This window comes from Theropithecus gelada, chromosome X (genome assembly GCF_003255815.1).
Source record: "Theropithecus gelada isolate Dixy chromosome X, Tgel_1.0, whole genome shotgun sequence".
NCBI classification, from domain to species: Eukaryota; Metazoa; Chordata; class Mammalia; order Primates; family Cercopithecidae; genus Theropithecus; species Theropithecus gelada.
In genome coordinates this window covers 32,251,282-32,264,566 of record NC_037689.1, presented here as the reverse complement: position 1 = coordinate 32,264,566, position 13,285 = coordinate 32,251,282, and the positions used below count along the sequence as shown (strand labels likewise).

The 13,285-nt window shown below is 37.9% G+C and overlaps 1 protein-coding gene across 1 annotated transcript in view; it reads left to right on the top strand.

Moving 5' to 3' along the window:
* Positions 1–1,177: 1,177 nt before the first annotated feature.
* The window catches only part of MID1 (midline 1), a 233,682-nt gene continuing 221,574 nt past the window's right edge, over positions 1,178–13,285 (top strand). The window contains exon 1 of the mRNA XM_025372435.1: positions 1,178–1,406. The gene's annotated coding sequence lies outside the window, so the exon portion shown is untranslated. The remainder of the gene's footprint in view (positions 1,407–13,285) is intronic.

Here is a 13,285-nt window from a genome sequence, read left to right as displayed (position 1 = left end):
GAGCCAAACCTTTGAATTTAGTCCACTCTGACAGGCAAGAAATTATACTTCAGTGTAGTTTTAATTTACATTGATTTTATTGCAAGTGAGAAAGAACACTTTTCCATGCATTTAAAGACTGATTATATGTCTCCTTTTGTTTCATAACCTTTGCCCATTTTTCTTTTGGGTGGTAGGTTTTTCTCTTTTCCAAGTTTAGGCATTCATTAAACATGAAGGAGATGGGCCCTCTGTCCCAGTTCATTATTTCTTTTGACTTGATATATGCTGTTTTATTTCGCCATGCAAAAGGTTTTCAAAATTTTTATGTAGATTTATTGATCATAGAGATATATAGGTGTAGCTGTAGATACAGACATAAATATATCTTCTAGATTTTTTACTCTCCTTGTACTGGACATCTGAGATGAAAGTAAGTGAAAAGGATAGAGGTGATGGTGAGAGTCAGAAAGATATTAGAGCTTTTATTTACAAGTAAGTTTGTATCCAAAATTCAAATGGATTATCCAGGTATTATTTTAAATATTAAGACCAGTGGCAGGTACTGGTACAGAGAACAACTGAGAATAGAGCAAAATGGCCAAGGAAAAGGAGGAAAAGGAAACTATTTTAGATCAAGAAAATTATGATACTAAATGAGTTCTAGTAAGGCTGAAACTCATGATATAGACACTTTAAATATTTTTGTTGTTGCTTATATATAATTTTATGGCAAAATGTCTTAAATTGCATATAACAAAGACATTAGTATCATTGAGCTAGTGTTTAACAGTGTTCCTTTTGAAGGGTATTATTCTGCTCTCAGGTTACAAACTTTATAGAATGTTGAGTTCTGTGCTTTTGTTTGGTTTTGTCTGAATTCTCTGCCTAGTATGTTCATCTCATCCTACTCCCATTACTCCAGCAAAGGGGAATCAGAAAACTGAAGTTAAGAAAGACAGGTAAGTTATAGCATTTGCTATGCACCTCGACTCATTTTTGCTATTGAGATAGCATTGTCACCAAGCAGAGGCAATTTTTTTTCTGGAGAGGAGAGGCAAGACAGGGGCCTGGGTGGGGGGTGCGGCCAGAACTGTGATGTCACAGATTGCATTGTCTCTTGGGAAACTCATCCATCAAACCGTCACCTCTGATTCTATGCAGGGACACTACGAAAGAGGCAGTATGCCCCAGTTTGGGTATTCTGAAGTGTTAGTATGTAGTGGAGCTGGTGGTGTGAAGCCGATTCATTTTGTTTCAAAGCCCCAAATGGCATGCTGCCGAACACAGGCACAAGCACAGCAGCGTCTCCTTAGAAATAACGTCTCCAAGGCAAACAGCCCTCATTGCAAAATGTAGAAGTCTGCCATCTGCTTGTCTCCACTGTGATTTATTCATTTCAGGGTTTTAAATGACGTAATAAAAAGGTAAGTCTTCTTTTTAAAAACTGGAGGGGTAAGTGGGAATTCCAGATTGATTATAGCATACCTGGAATGTATGTAAGATATTTGTCTTAAGTTAGAAGAGGATTTAAATTTATAAAGTGTGAATATTATTTTCAAATGCAAGTGCAAATCCTGTCCTGGGAAGATAAAGTAAAATCCATATCTTTAAAAAAGAAGGTCATGCTTTACAATTTAGCAATTTTATTTGGTATTTTTAAAAAGTGATTTTTTAAAAAACGAATTTTCATAAAGACAGTAATTTTCCCGATGTTTGACAGTACATATCGATCACTTTTTCATATTTGATATTCCACCTTTTCTTGATGTTTTCAATCTATTTTCAGCTTTTGGATGAGTTAAAAACTAGCAGCTGCTATAAATTGTCAAGGGCTCTTAAAATGAGGTGCCAGATAGATTTGGGAAGCATCTAGCTGATTTCTACATAACTCGTTGGGAATTACTCTGTTTTGGGAGGGAGTGTAAAGGGTCATAAGACTCAGATGAAGTTTGAAGCTGAGGCGTCCCCTCTCCCATCCCTGAGGGATAGTGACCAGGGTTTGGAGATATAGGAAGAAGCAAATGCACACCTCCATGCCTCGCCACGACCTATCGTATTCCAGTTGATGAGGAGTCCAGAGGGCTGGGATCCATGACTCTCTGAGGATTCGCCTGGCAGGAATGAATGCCAGCAAACACCCCCCTTCCATCCCCTCCCCTCCTCGCTCCCCAGGAGAGGCGCTTCTGCAGAAGTCATTTGGTATGTGCACTGGTTTTCCTTGTGAGAGGATTAGAGAATAGGGAAGTGCTTTGTGAGAAAAATCCTGGGAGAGGTTGCTGGGAAGAAATCAAACAGAGGGAAGGAAGACTTCAGCTTTCAGAGTCCCCTCAGTCAAGTAAGTCTGAGACCCAGTTGCCTGGCCTAGAGCAGCTGAGGGGTTGTTTCCTTTCGTCCACGCTAGGAGAAACTGGTAAGGCTCATTTTATTCTCTACTGCTCTGGGATGCTACTGTAACTGCTTTATTGAAGCGCAGGGGTCAGAAGGGAGGGAAGTTGGTTAGTGACTCTGGGGACATCCTGCGTCGTCTCTGTCTGGTGTATGAGGACGGCGCTGCTTCTGGCACAAAGGGCTGGTAGTCACAGAACAATTTTACTTTTCCCAAACTTGATTAGCATCACTTTTGAGCAACTGACTTAAGCAAAACGCATGCCCACGCAGAAACTATACCCCATAGAGGAATGCACTTATCTATCAGATACTCGGATCTTTAAAGCATTTCTATCTAAATTTGATTAGTTTTGGGGGTACAACTTCAGGAGAGTGAGGTCCTTCTGGAAATTTTTCAATCGTCTGTTTCCTGTGAGAATGTATTTTTGCCATTGTATGTATCACCTGTTTTGTAAAAAGAGCTGTTCAGACCCAAGCCACTGTTAAAAATTCAAGTAGTACCTAGCGCAAGTTCAAGACACTGTGAAAGGAGGGGCAAGTGTTCATATTCAAGTGAGGAAAATGGAACTTGAATAACTTTATATTCTCTATCTGTATGCAGAGGTGTTGTAATTGGAAAGAAGAAATGAGGAACCTGCCCTAGAGTCAGAAAGAATAGGTACACGTTTCCTTCAGCATTTTCAAAGAATCAGCTCATGAACACAGCCTTCTTGGGCAGATGTTACTTCTTACTCCCTAATTCCATTCTGTTATTTCCAGAGCTGACTTTCATATTTGTGTGAAGATATATATATATATATATATATATATATATATATATATATATAGAGAGAGAGAGAGAGAGAGAGAGAGAGAGAATGCATTATTTATATTACTTATATATTTAAAATTTTTATGTGTACACACATACATACAAATTTATCCTTTTATCATATCCTGGCAAACTTGAGCCTGAAGAGTTTAGAAATATATTGATTCAGTCTGAAGCAAATTATCCCTTAAGCAAGCTACGAAAGTCCTTCTGAGAGGCGTGTTTGGAGTTGGGGGCTGTGTGGGGAAGACAGAAGTGGCAGACAGCTGTTGTTTCTGTGATGGACAAGTCCAGAAGCCTTTCCTCATAGCTGAGAACCAAATTCCTAAAAACTCTGCCCACCCCTCCCCCATCCCCAAGACAGGGTGGTAATCTTTGTTGTTGTTTTTGCCCTGAGAAAATTTGAGTGCTGCCTAATTGAGTGGGCTCTCTGCATTTTTTCTTCCTCATTAAAATAAAACTAGAAGCCTTGCTAAATGCAAAGTTCTGATGATGGATGTTTCATTTCTAAACTTAACATATGCCAATATACTTATTATCATTTCGGTTGAATTGGCCTATCATGAAAACACTGATCAAGTAAAATGATTCAACACAAATTACTCAAGTCTGCAACTGTTACTTCAGTTTACTTAATTCTACAGTCTTAAGATGATGTGGTTATCAGAATATTCAAAAATTGAAAATGCATGCCATTTATTTCATTAATAACAACCAGGTTACTTAAACTATAGGTTATAAACTATAGGTTTCAACTATAGGTTATAAACTATTTAAATACAGTTTCTTTGCATGCACATTGATATGAAAGCCTGAAAAAATATATGCTTTTTCTTTTAAAATGAAATAATTATTTGCCTGAGACATCCTTTGCCAAAAAATGAAAGTCAATTCCCTTTCAATTTCAGTTTTTTATTCTTTTCTCAACTGAAAATGCTAATTCAACCAAACGGTGTTATCTTTGGCTTTAGGAATTGTTTATGGAATGCTGGCAGTCAATTTGGGAGTTCTGAGTGTGAGATAACAGTTAATCAATTTATCTGTGAACTGTGAAGTTTTCAGGTTTTGACCAACATTATTCACTATTCTCTGCCCCATGTCATTCTGGTTATAAATACTATTTACCTTCATTATTATATTTGAACCTGAGCGCATCGAGTTCATTAGAATTGATTTTCTTTCCAGGTTGATCTTCTGAAATACTTTGGCCATTTTTCACTACTACCTTATGAGGTTTTCATTCATCTGCCATATATTTATTGAGTGCGTGGGTGTCACTAATATGGCCCATGTTTGCTCTTAGAGATGAAAGCTATGTTTTGTGGAGTTTATTGCAGAGGTAACCAAGGCTAGAAGGGAAAGACCAACTTGTGCTGTTCTAACAATTGTTTGCCAGCTCCCGTGGTTTAATTGCAAATGTGGTTTCAGCAACAATGAAAAACTCTAATTCTTCTGAATTCTTGATACGTTAAAATATACTACTGGCTACTTGGAACCTGTGAGCTGAGTTAATCAATAATCCTCTCACATTGCACAAGATCCGCTGTATGTTATTCTCATCACTGGACATTTAAATAATTCAAAAGAAAGGTTTCTCATTAATTAACCTTGCCATTGCACAAATTGGGAAAATACAGAACAAAATATTCCAGCATCCTTAATCTTTAGAGCTTATAAATTACTGTTCCTTCTCATTTTTTCTTGATATATTAGTTTTTTCTGTTAGATGACTTTTGTTAAATGTTTTGATATATCATAATAATACACATAATTTGCAATAATCCCAATAAGAAAAAGGAATCATAGGAAAGAAATGAACATGTCTTGAATCCACCATATACCAGACACTGCCCTGGCCCCTTTACAAGCGTGTTATCATTTACTCTTCTCAACAATACTGCAAAATAGGTATTATTGTGCCCATTTTAAAGATAAGGGAATGAAGGACCAGAGAATTAAAGAATAAAATCATGCCACACTACTAAGGCAGCAAACCCAAATCTGTTCCCTGCTCCACAAAAGCACTTTTTAGCACACTTCTATATTGCTCTCTTACCATCCATGTCTTTCTTCCCAGATCTCGTATAAATTGAGAACTCCCTACAGCTTACCTTAATGCTTCCAGAGAATCTGCCTTGACAGCTTCTGCCTATTCCCTGTCTTCCTTTATGATCAGAGAGCCAACATATATAACTATGGATTGGACAGGCATCATATGTATTTACATGTAAAAATGGTTTCTGAAACATCAAGGTAGAAACATCATATTAGGTTAAAATACAGAATACAGTATTTTAGATTTGCTCAGTTAAGAGAAATGACAAACTTGGTTTAGTTTGGTTTCTGGCCATACCTGCCCTGGTTTCCACCAGGTATCCAGTAGGGAGCCCCAGTCTGCATGTACACTGTGACATATATGTTTGTATAGAGATCCCAGGCTGTAGTGCAGTGGTGCAAACATGGCTCACTGCAACCTTAACTTCCTGTGGCCAAGTGATCCTCCCACCTCAACCTCCTGAGTAGCTGGGACTACAGGCATACACCACCACGCTCAGCTAATTTTTGTATTTTTTGTAGAGATGGGGTTTCACCATGTTGCCCAGGCTGGTCTGGAACTCCTAGGTTCAAGCAGTCCACCTGCCACAGCCTCCCAAAGTGCTAGGGTTACAGGTGTGAGCCACCATGCCCAGACACAAATTTCTTTATATTGACTTGATATGTATTTATTCCATGATCTTGTAGGCAGTAGGGAGCCATGGAAATATTTCAAGTGGAGAGATGAAATGGAAATGATCAGGTTTCCATGTTAGAAAGCTCACTGAGAGAGCCCTGTGGAGTTGGAGGCCCAACTAGGCTGCCTATTGGAATGCAGGAGAGAGAGGTCAAGAACATGACTTCTGATAGAATCTGTAGAGAAAACGACGAGAAGTTTGAGAAATACTAAGGACAGTGCATTGGCAGGACAGCTGAGAAGAAGAGGTTTGTGACTTGGATATCTCAGGTAGATGATGGGGAGGTAGAGAGGATGGGGGACTCTAAGAAGATGTGTGTATACTGCACTAGGACCTGGGGATAGAACTCTGGCCAGAAACACCTTTTCTCCTAAGTAGCTAAAAGCCCATCTGTGAAGACACCAGTAATAATAATAGGAATAACTCATATTCATTGAGTGCTTTAGCTTCTTCTAAGCACACTACATTTAATTTTCATATCAATCCTCTTTGGTAGACACTAGTAACATTATCATCCCAGTTTTCTGATGAAGAAACTGAAGTAAGGAGACTTTATGTAATTTGCCCAACATCATGCAATTAGTAAGGAGAGAGAAGGGAGTTGAAGTCAAGTAGTCTGGCTCCAGAATCCATGGTTTTAATTCTTACACTCTACTGCCTTGCTTAACAACCAATTATAATTTTGTGAGATATTTAGTATGAGAGCTAGCTGTACATTTCATGGGGGCGGGAGTGAACCACAGAGTTAGCAATTACTGCTATCAAGATGAACTGTGAATTTTTCTGAGGCACATTTCTGTAGACTCCTGGCTATCAGTAGGGTGTGATCCATGACAAAATAAAACATTGATATGGAGCATTAGCCTAGACATCAGGGCAAAATTGGAGAAAGTTCTTATTTCCCTGCTCTCTAAGAATTTATAACCACACTAAGAAAACCATATTGCAATCATAAAAAATAGATGACCAAAAATTAAATGGTTCCAAGGCCCTCTGGATAAATATGAAGTGAGAACATAGTTCTTTTTTAAAAGAGAGTGGGAAAGAACAAGGCAATAAGAAGGTCAAGATGATGGGATGCAGAGACATTGTGTACATTCATTGAACGACTTAATGTGTTATGCACTCACATTTTCCCATTTCCAACAACACTGTAAAATAATGGCAGAGTGAAATTTGAATCCCAAGGTGTCTCACTCTGCTATGTGTGTGTTTAAAGAATGTTGGGACAGAGCTCCCTTCAAATAAAATTTTTAAATGCCTTAGGAATCCTAAAATGATGCTTATATTTTGTAAGGTCTTGATACTTTGATGTAGTTTTTCTTCATTATCATTATCATTGACTAGTTTTTGGGTGGAGCTGCCCTGGGTGTGTGAAGATTTCAGTATCACTCAATATAGGTGGGTCTTTAAAAGAAGATCATGCCAAGAAAGATATATGTAAATGTATTTTTTACATTCTCTTTTATTTTCTTTAATATTCTGTATGTTTGTAGAAGCTACAATATGGAATTTTAGACTATTTACTTATGGGCTTTAAAAAGCACTGTTGTAATCATTAGCTAATAAATTTCTTACCAAGAGATATTACTGAAAGGAATGTGGTTTTTATTCTTTTATAGCCAGATCACCAGGAAGATATGAGACCGTGCCATTTAAGTTTGCTTTTAATTTATGTAACAGAAAGATTTAGATTTGTTTAACCTTTCCTACTAGACATGTACTTAACAAACAATTATTTGGTATCTACTATGTGAAAGGCACACATTTTATTCCATTTGTTCCTTGCAATTCTTGTTAGGAAAGACCCTCTTTACAGTGGAAGAAGGAAAATCTCAGAGAATGGCCCAGCCAGACTTGAACTCCCGTCTTCTGTCTCAGCCCAGAAGACTTGCTCCCATGTCCTTTAACCTACTTAGATAAGACAGATATTCAAAGCCACTGAGGAAGAACTCCATATTTCTTCATTTGGAACAGCAAACTAGGAAAGTTTTGTTATATCCCCATGACCAACGGTAGGTATATTTTGGGGCAATTATCTCTATGCTAAAATCAATATTACTATTTATCAAGATAATCTGCAGCTTGCCTTAAAGATAGAGAGGGGATTTCAAAGTCCATTTGTTGAAAAGATTACTCTCTGGAATTGTATAATTTGCTTCAAACTGAGACTTGCAAAAATTATGAGATTTATCCCATAGCTCTCTACCTAGTCCCTGAAAGATTTACATTCAAGGTGACATCTGTTCAGGCTTACACACTGCTTACCTATGTGTTGGTGAAACACTTTCTGTGAACCTTCTAAATGTTCTCACCCCACTCTGACTTCACCCAATACTCATGACAAGAAGAGGACAAAGCTAGAATTATTATACCAGAGTATCTGACCCTGGGTTCAATGCTGAGAGTTGGTCACAATTAGTTTTAATAGAAAATAACATATAATTACTGACAGGTGCTTTTGGGCATGGGAAAATAGAATTTAAAAGAATGTTTTTAGTGATATATTGCCTACAGGATGACATCATGCAAGCTTAATGGCAATGCTTGAAGGTGAGAACTGACTATCATATTGAAAGGGAAAGTTTGTTCAGATTTATTCATCCACCATCAGGGAATCAAACGTGTCCTAGATTTCTAAGACTAATGAAACAAGAAACTAAAATCTACTATTGAAACCTAAATAAATACAGTTATCAATATGCTGGTAAGATCTGCAAAGACTAATAGCATAAGCCCTTAATGAAAAATTATTGTATTCAATGACTTTCCAACACAAAGGTTAGATATTCTTACATCAAAGTAATACTGTCTTATTCTTCCCTATAGTTCTGCACCACAAGGAAAAATTAGTGCTTTATTTTTGCTAATTCACAAATTTGTTAAAGTGATCAACAAATTTAATTTCCATATACATGTGTAACTTCAAATGTACAGAGGCGTGAAGCTACCACAAACACAAGCTTGCTCACTAAATTTTATTTGATATCTATTGCCTTGCCATATAACAGCAAGAGCAAACATTCTAAAACTTCTAAGTAAAAGGAAATCATCCGTCTTTTTAAATTATGTGAACTTTACCTTATTTGTAAAGCACTGTATAGAACCAAGAAAAGTGCGGGAAATTGGAACATAATTGGAACATAATAGACATTTAAGCCTTATATTTTCATAACAAAATTGTCTGAAATTAAAATAAAAATGATATGCAAATAGGATTTGTTTATCCAAATGTGGGCAGAAGGGCTGTAAAGATACTAGTATGTATTAGAACGACATGAATAATTTATTTTATAATGTAAAACCTAATAAAGATTTAATGATCACCCATAAGCCTTTAAAATTATGTGAGTAATAGCACTATGGCAGGCAAATACAGGCAGCTATTACAGCGCTACCAAAACTCTGTTTATAACTCTTTGTATGTTACTTTTTGGAAAGGGTGGGTCACAGAATGATGTAATAAATGGTTGCAAAGAAGTTTCTGTCCCAAGATGCCTATTCAGTGAATTCTAGAGCTCAAACTGTTTTTCTCTAAAACCATTCAATACATGCCCTTGCTTCAGGACTGGACTAACCATTTTCTGATTTATAAATTTAATGATTTCAATATTATGGAGTAACTTCAGTGAAGAAAAATTGTTTTAGGGACTTACTTTCCTACAGCTATTGTTGCCCTGTTGCTTTTAATTCAATTTGAATGCATGCTATGGAGTAGTTGAGTTAAATCCATGGCATCTTGGTTTTTCTTCATGGATGAGTTCCAGTTCTTTGGGTGATACAACTAAAAGCTCACAAGATGCTGTGTATCAGCAATGAAACAATTAGTCTTTGAGCTTTGGGGAAATTACTCAAGCAGCGAATTAATCATTGCGATTCTGGTCTCCCTCCACAAATGCTAGGTCTCCGAAAAGACTCTCCCCACACACTCCTGTTCCTGGTGCTCTTATTAAAGGTGTAAAATTTCATAAACCTTTAGTAAAACATTATGAATTCTCTTTTTGTGCAATACAGCTGGTATTTTTTTCCAGATGTATATTTCCATAATTAAACATCCTAAAATACAAATCCCATTATTATTTGTTATGTCTAGTCAGTAATTAGACCTCAGCTGGTAGGGCAATTTCAGAACAGAGTTTACCAATTTACATACTAATCCAGCAGAGTCTGGTGGGACATGATTAGCATAGATTCAGTCAACATCTTAATTAGCCCTAATCCCAGCATGCACTCCGAGGTGCCTTTACCCCACCCCCACTCGTGTGGGTCTTGTTTAGCTGACTATGTTCCTTCAACAAATTCCAACTCTTCCAAACATATTTTTCAGTGCTCTTTTTCACAGAGGAGATGATTACATCTCAAAGTGGTATGCCAGGGAGGACATTTTGTGTAAAGCAGGGGAAATGTGAGACATTGGGCCAGGCGAGTGGTACATACACAAATCTGAAGCAAAATCAAGGCACCAGAATCTGTTCTTCTAGAGTGTTAGAGTATACCCACTCCCCTGTCCCACCCCCAACTCTGGGTAGCAAGATCTGTAAACCATTCCAAACCTGTGAGAATTTTACCTATTTTGTAAGAAGAATATTCCTTATTCCTGTCCATGATCAGGAGCCCTTTTCATCATTTACCAGCTTTCATGTCAGGAAATTCCTTATACCTAACTGAAATCCCCCATGTTGCATATTTAAGCCCCCTGCCTTTCTGTCCATCCATAGTGGAAACGGAGAACAGGTGGCCACCTATGAAAAGCTCGTTTTATAGCTGAGGACCATAATTAAATTATCTCCTTTACCTTCTCTTCTTCAGGTTGGATTTTTAAGGCTCCTCGACTTTCCTCTGAGCTCCCTTTTCTTCATTCACCTCTTTGATCTTTGTGGTTTTCCTCTGAACTCTTTCCAAGTTCCTCACACCCCCTTTAATTGTGCTCAGAACTAGGCTGAGTATCTTTGAAATCATTTGAATGGCCAGATTTCCTCAGGATAAATACCAACACTTGAGTGTACCTCCATATCCAATTTACTTCTAGAATCAGTGCCTGCTGTTAGTTAGCTGGCTAGTTTCACTTATTCCTCTTCCATTTTTCAAAAAAAAAAAAAATCATTTGGTGTGCTATTGCATAACCTAGAGGGGATTTCTTCTATTTGCTTTTTTCTTTCTTTCTTTTTTTTTTTTTTTTTTTTTTGCAGTTTATCAAGGGCACTTTGGGTTTCAATTTCAATTTGCAAAGATATAAACTATCAGTATCTCCTGCTAAGGTTTGAAGTCATTTGCAAATTCAATTTGAACATTACCAATAAATTATTGCACAATCCTAGGGGAAAGACCTCAATAGGGACTGAGAAGATCCCAGGAGATTATCACTTGCTAACACCTTCATCTCAGGATTCTTCTCTCTGCTTTCTGTGTTCTCTGCCACTCTTTCCCACTTTGACCTTTGTCTTATGACATAGCCTTTCCCTATTTCCTCTTTTTTCTCTCTCTTTTTTATTTTTACTTATTCTTTCTCTCTCATCGTATCTTGCGTTTTCACTCAACACTTTCCAGCTATCCCCTGCTCGAAATTGTTCCCCATCCAGAAAATGTATCCGGTCATAGGGAAGAGACAATGGAATAAGAGAAGCATCCCAAACAATTTTCCTTTTTGGCTGTGTACTGACCTAGCTGAAATCAGGTCATGTGGGTCACAGAAAAAAAGCAAGTCAACAGTGCTGACTGATGGATGTAATAAACATCAGGGCAAAGAAGTGAAGATGGCTACTTGGCCAGGCGGGGTGGCTCACGCCTATAATCCCAGCACTTTGGGAGGCCGAGGTGGGTGGATCACTTGAGCCCAGGAGTTTGAGACCAGCCCGAGCAACGTGGCGAGACCTCGTCTCTACAGAAAATACGAAAATTAGCTGGGTGTGGTGGCGTGTGCTTGTAGTCCCATCTACTCCAGAGACTGAGGTGGGAGGATTGCTTGAGCCCAGGAGATGAAGGCTGCAGTGAGCTAGGATTGCACCACTACACTCCAGCCTGGGCGACAAAGCAAGAATCTGTCTCAAAAAAAAAAAAAAAAAAGATAAGGTGACTACTTGAGTCTAGTAGCGACAGGTCAGGAACCATTTGCAGCCTCGAAGCCTCAAGACCTTTCTGGCCACAAAAAAAGAGTTAGTCAGAGTGTTGCAAGGTTCATGTGTAAAAGAACCAGCCGAATTCACCTCCAGACTCTAGCTTGATTTGTCAGGGGCCAAGCATGTGTTTTGAATTCCAGAAGGTGTTCCAGCTTGCTTTAAAAGCCAGGGTCTGTATCAATCTCTATCTAGAAGCTTAAGAATCCTTAAGATTATAAAAGGTTTATTCATATGGCTTTGGAGATTTTTTTTGAAATAGTTGTACATCTGTGGGCAAGAAGCAAGTGTGAGGGCTTTGACCTAGATGTCTTCATAGCCAAAAATATTTCTTGCTATTAAGAACTACAAAAACAGTTCAAATATCTCATATTGTTGCACTACTTCTTCAGGGGCTACGGATGGAAGATCAAATGCCAAGGATGATGTTGGGAGTCTCTGTTTGACTGGTTGGTTGATTTGGTTTGTTTTTTATTTTTGTATGGCCGCTTGAATTGTGTGTATTTGGTGCAACTTAAAGTTTTAAATTTCCTCACCAATAGGTAGCTTACGTTCTAGATGTTTAATTAATATGCATATCCTTAATCTCCTTGTTTCCCATTCTAATTTCTGATGGCTTTTCTGAAATCATGTGAGGCAAATGCACTCTCCCACTTTTCACCTGACCAGACCCGGAAGTGTATGCAAGAAAGGACTTTGAAGTTTAGTTTAGTAACTGCCAATAGCCATCACAGAGGCTTTATCAGCTTGAGTTAAGAAAGGGATTATTAGTGGAAATGAAATATGGTGCAGTCACTTTGGAAATGGTTTGGCAGTTCCTCAAAAAGTTAAACATAGGGTTACCATATGATCCAACAAGTGTACTTCTAGGTATATATCCAAGAGAAATGAAAACATATGTTCACACAACAACATGTATATGAATGTTCATAGCAGTATTATTTATAATAGCCGAAAAGTGGAAACAGCCCAAATGTTTATCAATGGATGAATGGATAAATAAAACGTAGCATATTGCTGGATGCAGTGGCTCATGCCAATAATCCCAGCACTTTGGGAGGCCGAGGCAGGTGGATCATTTGAGGTCAGGAGTTTGAGACCAGCCTGGCCAACATGGTAAAACCACCATCTCTCCTAAAAAAAAAAAAAAAAAAAAAAAAAAAAAAAAGCTGGACGTAGGGTACATGCCTGTAATCCTAGCTTCTTGGGAGGCTGAGGCAGGAGAATCACTTGAACCTGGGAGATGGAGGTTGTAGTGA